The sequence below is a fragment of the Rhinolophus sinicus genome, linkage group LG07 (genome assembly GCF_036562045.2).
Source record: "Rhinolophus sinicus isolate RSC01 linkage group LG07, ASM3656204v1, whole genome shotgun sequence".
Lineage (NCBI taxonomy): Eukaryota > Metazoa > Chordata > Mammalia > Chiroptera > Rhinolophidae > Rhinolophus > Rhinolophus sinicus.
This window is the reverse complement of record NC_133757.1, coordinates 69,389,942-69,401,634: the sequence shown is the minus strand read 5'-3', so window position 1 is coordinate 69,401,634 and position 11,693 is coordinate 69,389,942. Positions and strand designations below refer to the sequence as shown.

General features: G+C 42.0%; 1 pseudogene; it reads right to left on the bottom strand.

The window, feature by feature from the left end:
• Positions 1-640: 640 nt before the first annotated feature.
• On the bottom strand, positions 641-1,673 carry LOC109453866 (large ribosomal subunit protein bL17m; annotated as a pseudogene).
• Between the last annotated feature and the right edge of the window lie 10,020 nt (positions 1,674-11,693).

Below are 11,693 nucleotides of genomic sequence, written 5' to 3'. Positions count from 1 at the left end.
TTCCTTTCCTCACCTTTGACTCCAGTCCCACCCCTATGTAAAGGATGACCCTACGGATCAAGCCAGACTTCTAGGATTTGGGGGGCAGGACAGTAAGGTTATTGTGCATCGCCTTTCTGGTATGTTCTAACAGCACATAAATTCTTCATTCCATAATCCAAAGACCCAAACTTCTATAACCAACTACTCCAGGGGAGAGACGTGGTCTCAGGAAGGAGCCCAAAGAACCTTCTGGACTTGTCTCAGCCCTGATCCTAGGGTGCTGTGTGGGCTCTGTGGACATAGAAAGCACTCCATGGTCATTTTGTAAACCGCATGTGGACTCTTGATTCCTATTTGCAATATCCCATGGACAGCACCATCGTACTCATTTCATAGGTGAAGAAACAGCTTCGACTGTCTTTCTGGAGCAGCCTGACCCCCAATTGCAGTGCCTGTTCCGGGAGGGACTGGCTGAGGACCCCACCTCCGTGTGAGGGTCGCCCGCTTCATCTACAGATGAAATGAGATTTCCAGGCTCAGCAGTTATCCTCCAACAAATCACAAAATACCAACTGGGAGTCAGCTGCAGTAGGAAGCACTCAGGCTAGTATGGATGGTAGATGTGGGCAAGAGTGAGGTGTGTGTCTCCTGATAGGGTTTACACCAGGGGTGATTCTGTCCCCAGGGAGCGGTGGGCAATGGGGGGGACGTCTATGGTCATGACCGGAGGTGCTCCTGCCATCGAGTGGGCGGGGCCGGGGATGCTGCGCAGCCCCCCACAGCGCCCCGGTGGCCCCACAAGGAGTGACTCAGCCGATGTCAGCAGTGATGAGGGGGAGACCCTGCTTTAGGACAATGGCTGTCGGCGTGTGACACCCCCTCTTCCAGCCCAGCATCATCAGCTACTTGGAGCTTGGCAGAGATGCAAATTCTTGGCCCCCCACCCCCAGACCTACTGGATCTGAAATGGGGTGGGGCCCAGTCATCTGTGTTTGTTTTATTTTTGAATTCATACAAGGAATTTTATCTATTGTGCAAAGAGAGGGTCATCTGGCTCCCCAGAACATTCTGAGCTCCATTAATACAGTCGATTTCACAACTCACACTCCAGTTCTTAGAGGTTAAAACAGCTCCAAAGGCCTCTGACCATGAGCACTGATGAGAGCCACACGTCCTTTGGCTGCCTGGTGTTTGAGCTGTGCGTGGGTTATAGATGCTTACTTCCTGGTCTGGCCGCAGCCCCTGAAGCAGCTAGTTGAGCATAAGGTTGCTACCTGCAAGGCAGGGGCAGGCCTGCGAGGCAGTTCCCTTTATACTAATCACTGCCATCTTGGCCTGAGGAGGCTCGTTCCGATTTGGGACCTGCAGCATTCTTGTGTAGCCCCCATTCTGACCGTGCTACCGAGGGGCCAGTCCTGGAAGCAGCTTTGGGAGCACGTCTTTGTGAGCCAGGAGTCAGCCATACACACGGCTCCTTTGTTGGTGTCTCCCAGCTTCCCACAGTCGATGATCCACTCAGCGTAGCCCCTCATCTCATCCACACGTACCCCTGATGCCTCGATACATTAGTGTCGCACTAGTCGCGTAAGCAACAGGTCGATGTGGGACTTGGGACCGAGGCCCAGCGGGTGGAATACACTGCCATGGGAGGTGGTGGCAGCGACTGACAGCTGCGTGTTCCCTCCAGTCATGTTTTAATGAACCCTCCAGGTGATTCTGACACCCACCAAGCTTTAAGAACCACTGGTCGAGTCTATCTTTTGAATGCACTTAGTCAGCCCCCAATGGGTTCTGCATTTTAAACAGCCCAGGTGATCTGCCCCACCGCATGTTTAGAGAACCCCACTTTGAGAAACACTGGTGGGCACTTGAAGGTGAGCCATGCATTCAAGAAGCATCTACGTGTGCCTCTTAGGTCTTCCCAGATGGTCTCCATGCCCTCCCTCCTTTCCTGTGTGTCCATCGCTGGGAGGCCCTGCACAGCCTCTAACAAATTTACCCCAAGCTCAGCCTAACTGTTCAGGAAAGATCCAGAAACTTTCTGGTTTGGAACCACTAGTAGAGTGGGGAAGAAAAAAAAATGAGGAACTGTCAACATCTCACCCTAGAAGCCGGTGGCTTCTTTGTGTAACTCGATGAGAAGTGTGTCATGATAATTACTACTCCATCCCACATGGTTTAGGAATAGGATATTTCTGAATATTCCTTTCAGAGGTGCATTGAGAACAAAAAAAGGCAATTATGGATTTAGCATAAGTCGTGACTTGGAAAAGGCTTCCAGGAGTAGGTTGAGCCTGACACAGAAGACAGTGGCTGCCACTGCAGATGGAGTTATGAAGGCCCTGTTTTCTCCATCTCCACACGCTTGGCACGTAATTCCTGGGGGCTAGATGGCAAACCTCACCCAGATTAAGTCCCAGGAAGCAACGAGTAAGAAACAAAGTGTGCCTCTTTCACAGAAGCAGCGTTCTCAACCATGGGCAGTTTTGCTTCCCAGGGAACACTGGGCAATGTCTGGGGACATCTGTGGTTGTCACAACTGGGGGTGCCCCTGGCATCGTGTGGGTGGAGGCAGGGATGCTGCTCAGCACCCACGGTGCCCAGGACGTACCCCCACAGATAAGATCCAGCCCCAGTGTGCGCAGTGCCAAGACTGAGAACCCCAACCTGCAGTATGACCAGCACACAGCCCGAGACAAATGTGTCAAACAAATATCCCACGCTATTTTGCCGCTAGTAAAATTAATTTGTTCACTGGCTCTAGAGTGCCCCTGTATCATTGCAGCAAACATTTCACCCCAATCCTTGGTAACTTGAAAACCCAAAGCTGAGTCACCCCACTCCTCCCTTTTGCAAAATCAATGATTTCAAAGTGGGAGCAAAGGCCAAACGCTCTGGTGTGGCCCTCGTACATGAAAAGCTGAGGCCACCAGGTGGCGTGCCAGCACCACAACCTGCCGGCGGCCTCCATCCCTGTTGGGGCTGCATCAAAACCAGAAGGAAAGAGGCCGCATCTAATCTGAAACCACCTGAGTTTGAGCCTAGAAATGGCTCCAGTTCTAGAGACTAGCGTTTTGCTTTCAGAGCTGGTTCTTAGAAGTGTAAGTCCTGCCAACCAGGGACATTCTACTGAGTGTTGTGCTGCAATGGGGCCACCATCCTGAGTTCCCTGATGCAATACAGGGTCAGATAATATGAATCCTTTCAGCAGTGAGGTTGGAGGGTGCAAACCACAAATTCTGCTCAGCTCGTGGCTGTCCCCAGGTCTTTGTAAGGTCAGGTAGACTGGGGAAGTCCATTCTATATTCTCTCTTTTGTATTTGTGCTTCTTAAACTTATCAAAGTGTAATCTACATACATAAAAGTGCACGCATTATAAGCAAACAGCTCAATGAATTTTCCCAAAGGGAACACACCCGTGTCATTGGCACCCAGAACAAGAACTGAACCTGACCAGGACCCCCATCATGCCCCTTCCACTCATTACCACCCCAAAGAGTTACACTGCCCCAGCATTCGGTGCCATTGGGTTAGTTTTACCTGTTTTAGAAATGTATACAAATGGAATCTATAAGATCTGACAATTTAGTCATGAACTTGTTGCAACAATGTTGCTAACCTTTTTTGATATAAGAGGGGTTATTCATTATGAATCTGTACCAACTGGACACTTAACCAAGTTTACTACTTGGAAGTGCTGAAAAGACTGCGTGAAAAAGTTGGATGACCTGAACTTTTTGCCAACAATTCATGGCTCTTGCATCACGACAATGCACCGGCTCACACGACACTGTCTGTGAGGGAGTTTTCAGCCAGAAAACAAATAACTGTATTGGAACACCCTCCCTACTCACCTGATCTGGCCCCCAATGACTTCTTTCTCTACCTGAAGGTAAAGGAAATATTGAAAGGAAGACATTTTGATGACATTCAGGGCATCAAGGGTAATACGATGACAGCTCTGATGGCCATTCCAGAAAAAGAGTTCCAAAATCACTTTGAAGGGTGGACTAGGCGCTGGCATTGGAGCATAGCTTCCCAAAGGGAGTACTTCAAAAGTGACTGTAGTGATATTCAGCAATGAGGTATGTAGGACTTTACTCGGATGAGTTCACGAACTTAATTGTCTGACCTCGTCCAATTTATAAAGATTGTAGAAGAAAATAGAGTATGGTTTGGGGTAAGCAACACTTTCTTAAAGAGAACACAAAAAGCACTGTGATGGTTAATTTTATATGTCCACTTGGCTAGGCCACAGTACCCAGATATTTGGTCAAACAGCTGTCTCGATACTGCTGGAAAGGTGATTTTTAGATGAGATTAACACTTAAATCAGTCAGCTTTGAGTAGAGCAGATCAGCCTCTATAATGTGGGTGGGCCGCATCTAATCAGTTGAAGGCCTTAAGAGCTGAGACTGAAGTCTCCCCAAAGAGAGAATTCTACCTCCAGGTGGCCTTGGGACTCAAGCTACAACATCAATTCTTCCTTGGGTCTCCAGCCTGCTGGTCTATCCTGCAGACTTCAGACTTGCCAGCCCCCACGGTCACGTGAGCCAATTCCTTAAAATCTATCTACATACCTATCTCCTCTATTGGTATTTCCCTCCTCTGGAGACCCTAACTAATACAAGCTCTAACCGTAAAAATTGTTTTTAATCAACAAATTGTACTGCATTAAAAGAGAGGGAAAAGATGAGCCGTTGAGTGGGTGAAGGCATTTGCAACATATATTTGACAAAAAATATAAAATATTCTTACAAATCAATGAGAAAAAGAGAAATAACCTAATTTTTTAAATGGGCAAAACACTTAGAAAGGCATTTCAAAAAACAGGATACACAACTGGCCTCGATTTCAGTGCACATCAGGAGAACACTAATTAAAACCATAATATGAGATGACTATACCAGAATGGCTAAAATGAAAAGACGAAAGCAAATGCTGTTAATTACAAAAATGTATCAGCATCCCCAGGACCACCCTAGGTGTGGGGATTCGTGGGGAGGACCCCAGGACTCAGCAGTGGTTGTCCTCACGGCCAGGATTTGTACGGAATCAGGAAAGAGCAAGATGAGCTGAGGGAGAAGGCAGGTGGGGCGGGGCCCAGAGACCAGGCACAAACTTCAAGTCCTCTCCTGGTGGGGTCACCAGGATGCACTTAATTCCCCCAAAGCGAGATGTGACAGCACATGTGAGGTGCGGTCTCCAGAGGGCTCACAGAGACCCAGTGCCCAGGGTTCTCACTGGGGGCCTGGCATGTGCGAGATCCCAGACTCCAGGAGGAGTGTGTGGTCAGCATAAACCACGTGTTTGCACAGACCTTTTAGGGCCAGGGAGCCCCGTTGTCAGTGAGGGTGGCGGGAGCCCCCAGAGTCCAGTTCCAAATGCCACTGAGGGCCATCCTTGCAAGCTGGCCTTTCCCAGGACAAATGTTAGGCCTGCTGTGTTAACTCTTTTCTGCACCTAAGGGAAAAAGTTAGCTACACATTAAGTTTTAAGCTGAGCACTGGCAAACCCAGGACCCCTAGCTGTACAATTCTCCCTGCGGATGTGTGCTGACAGCAACAGGTGTGAATGGCAACCCAAAGGCGGGCCAAGGACTGCTCAGCAGTGTTGTCAGCAACAGCCACCCCCAGAAACTACTCTAAGAGCAACCACGGCAGAATGGTGGCTGATTGGAAGCCGGGGGTAGAGGGGCAGGAGGAAATTTTTTTTTTCAAATAAAGTCTTTATTTATTTTATTAGTTTCAGGAGTACAAAACAATGTAATAGTTAGATATTTACACCCCTCCCAAAGTGATAACCCCCCTCCCCCAATCCACTACCCCTCTGACATGGTATAGCTGTTACAATTCCATTGAGTCTATTCCCTGTGCTGTACTCCACATCCTGTGGGCATCTACACCATCCATGAAGTGGTCTCTCTAATAAGACAAGTGTCCATAGGATATCCTACTAAATCTTTACAACATTATTGATTATATTCCCCAAACTGTCTTTTGTATCCCCGTGGCTATATTATGGTTACCAATTTGTGCTTTCTAATCCCCTCACCTTCTCCCTTATCCCCACACCCCTCCCATCTAGCAACCCTCAGCTTTTTCTCTATATCTCTGAGACTGTTTCTGATTAGTTTGTTCAGTTATTCTATTCTTTAGATTCCACATATAAGTGAGATCATATGGTATTTGTCTTTCTCCATCTGACTCATTTCACTCAGCATAATGTTCTCTAGGTCCATCCATATCGTTGCAGTTAAGATTTCATTCTTCTTTATGGCTGTGTAATACTCCATTGTATAAATGTACCACAGTTTCTTAATACAGTCATCTACTGATGGACATTTCGGTTGTTTCCATGTCTTGGCTATTGTGTATAGCCAAGTGCTGCAATAAACATAGGGGTGCATATATTGTTTCAAATTAGCATTTTGGATTTCTCTGGATAGATACCTAAGAGTGGAATTGCTGGATCATAAGGTAGTTCCATTTCCAGTTTTTTGAGGTACCTCCATACTGATTTCCATAGTGGCTGCACCAATCCGCAATCCCACCAACAGTGCACAAGGGTTCCCTTTTCTCCACATCCATGTCAGCACTTGTTGTTTGTTGATTTATTGATGATACCCATTCTGACTCGAGTGAGGAGGTATCTCATTGTGTTTTTTTTTTATTTGCGTTTCTCTGTGATTAGTGAGGTGGAGGATTTTTTCACATGTCTGTTGGCCATCTGTATGTCCTCTTTAGAAAAATGTCTCTTCATGTCCTCTGCCTATTTTTTAATTGTTTGGGTTTTTTGGTGTTGAATTGAATGACTGTTTTATAAATTTTGAACATTAACCCCTTGTCAGATGTATCATTGACAATTATCTTCTCCCATTCAGTAGGATGCCTTTTAGTTTTATTGATGGTTTCCTTTGCTGTGAAAAAACTTTTTAGTTTGGTGTAATCCCATATGTTTATTTTTTCTCTTGTTTCCCTTGACCGAGGGGATATATCAGTAAAAATATTACTAAGGGTAATGTCTGCAAATTTTCCTCCATATATTTTCTTCTACGAGTTTTAGTTTCAGATCTTACATTAAAGTCTTTAATCGATTTTGAATTTATTCTTGTATATGGCATAAGGAGGTGGTCCAGCTTCATTTTTTGCATGTGTCTGTCCAGATTTCCCAGCACTATTTATTGAATAGACTGTCTTTATCCCAATGTAAATTCTTACTTCCATTGTCGTAGATTTAATGACCATATAGGTATCAATTTATTTCTGGGCTCTCTATTCTGTTCCATTGATCTATGTGTCTGTTTTTATGCCAGTACCATGCTGTTTTGATTACTATATCCTTGTAGTATGATTTGATTTCAGGTAGCATGATACCTCCCATTTTGTTTTTATTTCTTAAGATCGCCGTGGCTATTCGGGGTCTTTTATGGTTCCATGTAAATTTTAGGATTGTATGTTCTATTTCTGTGAAAAATGTCATTGGTAGTTTGATAGGAATTGTGTTGAATCTATATATTGCCTGAGGCAGTATGGACATTTTAACTATATTAATTCTTTCTATCCATGAGCATGGTATGTGTTTCCATTTATTTGTATCTTCTTTAATCTCTCTCTTCAGGGTCTTATAATTTTCTGAGTACATGTCTTTTACTTTTTGCTTGAATTTATTCCTAAGTATTTTATAGTTTTTGAAGCAATGCTAATTGGGACTGTCCGTTTTCTTAATTTCTGCTTCTGATAGTTTATTATTGGTGTATACAAATGCAACTGATTTCTGAATATTAATTTTGTGTCTTGCTACTTTACTAAATTTATTTATCAGTTCTAATAGTTTTTTGGTGGAATCTTTGGGTTTCTCTATAAATATAGTATGATGTCATCTGCATATAATGACAATTTTACTTCCTCCTTTCCAATTTGGATGCCTTTTATTTATTTTTCTTTTCTGATTGCTGTGGCTAGAACTTCCAGCACTATGTTGAATGAAAGTGGGCAACCTTGTCTTGTTGCTGATCTTGAGGGGAATGGTTTTAGCTTTTCCCCATTGGGTATGATGTTAGCTGTGGGTTTATCATATATGACCTTTATTATGTTGAGATATGATCCCTCTATTTCCACTTTGCTAAGAGTTTTTTTTTTATCATAAATGGCTGCTGGATTTTGTCAAATGCTTTTTCTATTGATATGACCATATGATTTTTATTTTTCATTTTGTTAATGTGGTGTATCACATTAATTGGTTTGCAGATATTGAACCAACCTTGCATACCAGGAATGAATCCCACTTGATCATGGTGTATGATCTTTGTTAACATATTGCTGAATTCTGTTTGCTAATATTTTGTTGCGGATTTTTGCATCTATTCTCATTAGGGATATCGGCCTGTAGTTTTCTTTTTTTGTAATGTCTTTGTCTGATTTGGGGATTGGGCTGATAGTGGCCTTGTAAAAAAGAGTTTGGGAGCCTTCCCTCTTTATGGATTTTTTGGCATAGTTTCAGGAGAATAGGTGATAATTCTTTTTTGAATGTTTGGTAAAATTCACCTGTAACGTCATCTGGTCCAGGGCTTTTGTTTGTTGAGAACTTGCTGATTACTGATTCAATTTCACTGGTAGTAATCAGTCTATTCAGGTTTTCTGTTTCTTCTTGAGTTAGCCTTGGAAGATTGTATGCTCCTAGAAAATTATCCATTTTTTCTAGATTGTCTAGTTTGTTGCTTGTAGTCTTTTCTCAAATTCTTTTGTATCTCTTTGGTGTCTGTTGTCACTTCTCTACTTTTGTTTCTGATTTTATTAATTTGGGTCCTCTCTCTCTTTTTCTTGATGAATATGGGTAAAGGTTTGTCAATTTTGTTTATCTTTTTAAGAAACCAGCTTTTGTTTTTATAGATCGTTTGCATTTTTTTTTGGTCTCTATTTCATTTACTTCCACTCTGATCTTTATTATTTCCTTCCTTGTACTCCCTTTGGGCTTATTTTGCTATTCTTTTTACAGTTCCCTTAGGTGTAAGAATAGACTGTTGATTTGAGATTTTTCTTGATTCTTTAGGTAGGCCTGCATTGCTATGAATTTCCTTCTTAGGAATGCTTTTGCTGCATACCATAGATTTTGGGTTGTTGCATTTTCATTTTCGTTTGTCTCAAGGTATCTTTTTATTTCTTCCTTGATCTCATTGTTGACCCATTTATTATTATTATTATTATTGATTTTATTGGGGAAGGGGAACAGGATTTTATTGGGCAACAGTGTGTACTTCTGGGACTTTTCCAAGTCAAGTTGTTGTCCTTTCCATCTTAGTTGTGGAGGGTGCAGCTCAGCTCCAGGTCCAGTTGCCATTGTTAGTTACAGGGGGCGCAGCTTGCATTGCCCAGAGCTTGCGCTCTAGCCAACTGAGCCACCCGTCTGCCCGACCCATTCGTTATTTAGTAACATGTTATTCAGGCTCCACGTATTTGTGTGTTTTCTAGTTTTTTTCTTGTAATTTATTTCTAATTTCATAGCACTGTGGTCAGAGAAGACGCTTGATATGATTTCAATTTTCTTAAATTTATTGAGGCTTGTTTTGTGGCCTAACATGTGGTCTATCTTGGAAAATGTCCCATGTGTGCTCGAAAATAGTGTATATTCTGAAGCTTTCAAGTGAAATGCTCTAAAAATATTGATTAAATCCAACTGGTCTAATGTGTCATTTAAGGCCGCTGTTTCCATATTGATTTTCTGTCTGAAGGATCTGTCCCTTGGTGTCAGTGGTGTGTTGAAGTCCCCTGCTATGATAGTGCTACTATTGATCTCTGTCTTTATGTCAGTCAATATCTGTTTTATGTATTTAGGTGCTCCTATGTTGGGTGCATAGATGTTTACTAGGGTTATGTCCTCTTGTTGGATCACCCTTTATTATTATTAGGTTGGTGCAAAAGTAGTTGTGGTTTTTGCATTTATTTTTAACCTTTTAAACCACAGTTACTTTTGCACCAACCTAATATGTAGTGCCCTTCTTTGTCTGTTATTGTATTCTTCATTTTAAAGTCTATTTTGTCTGATATAAGTATTACTACTCCAGATTTTTTCTCATTTCCATTTGCATGAAATATCTTACTCCATTCTTTTACTTTCAGCCTATGTGTCTTTAGATCTGAGGTGAGTCTCTTGTATAAAGCATATACATGGGTCTTGTTTTCTTATCCACTCAGCCACCCTGTGTCTTTTGATTGGAGCATTTAATCCATTTACATTTAAAGTGATTATTGGTAGGTGTATAGTTATTGCCATTTTGTTATTTGTATTTCTGGTCTTCATTAATTAGATTGTTTTCATCTTTCTTCCGCTTAAAGAAGCCCTTTTAACATTTACTTTAATGTTGGCTTGGTGGTAATGAATACCTTTAGCTTATTCTTTTCTGAGAAGCTCTTTACCTCTCCTTCAATTTTATATGATAGCCTGGCTGGGTAGAGCAATCTAGGTTGTAGGCCTTTGTTTTTCATCACTTTGAATATCTCCTGCCACTCCCTTCTGGCCTACAAAGTTTTTGTAGAGAAGTCAGCTGATCATCTTATGGGAGTTCCCTTGTAAGTAACTCACTGTCTTTCTCTTGCTGCTTTTAGGATTCTCTCTTTGTCTTTAGCCTTTGCCATTTTAACTATAATGTGTCTATGTGTGGGCCTGTTTGGGTTCATCTTGGTTGGAACTCTCTGTGCTTCCTGGGCTTGTATGTTGGTTTCCTTCATCAGGTTAGGGAAGTTTTCAGTCATTATTTCTTTAAATATGTTCTGGATCCCTTGCTTCCTCTCTTCTCCTTCTGATATTCCTATGATGCGCCTGTTGTTGCACTTGATGTTATGCCACAGGTCTCTTAAACTATTTTCATTGTTTTTTATTCTTTTTGTTGTTGTTGTTCCAATTGGGTGATTTCTGCCAACTTGTTTTCTAAATTGCTGATTTGGTCCTCTGCTTCATCTAATATACTGGTTATTTCAGTTATTGTATTCTTTACTTCTAACTGGTTATTTTTTATGATTTCTGTATCCTTCTTTATGCTCCCACTAACTTCCTTAAACATTCTTATGATCAGTGTTCTAAACTCTGTCTCTGATAGGTTGGTTACCTCTGTTTCATTTAGTTCCAACTAGGAGGAAATTTTTGAGGGGTGCAGGCTATTGCACTGTCTTGATTGTCAGGATGGTTCCACGGGTGTATACATATGTCAACACTTATCAGATTGTATACTTTAAATATGTGTAGTTCATTGTATGTCAGACAGACCTCAATAAAGCTGTTAAAATGGTTTAATTTCGTATTTCTGTGATTACCTACATGAATCGAGCATCTTTTCTTATAATTATTCACCTTTTATGTTTGTTCTCTTGTGAATTGTCTGTCTCCCTTACCATTTTATTTATCAAATAAATAAAAGCCCAAAGCTTATGCAGCTCCTCTGAGTAGCCTCAGTCTCTAATTGTGAATAAACACTGCATGTGATGTTGGGGTTGTCACTTTGTGAGGTATATAAATGTCTAATCACTATGTTGTTCAGTACACCTGAAACTAATTAATAAAATAATAATAATAATAATAATAATAATAAAGTGCTGCACATGATGAATTCTTCTATAGGAATGAGTCATCCTGTAAGGATTTACCTGGTGTGCTATTATTACAAGTGATCATTTTTGTTGCTGTCGTGGTGAATTATGGAAACCAGGAAAAAAAAG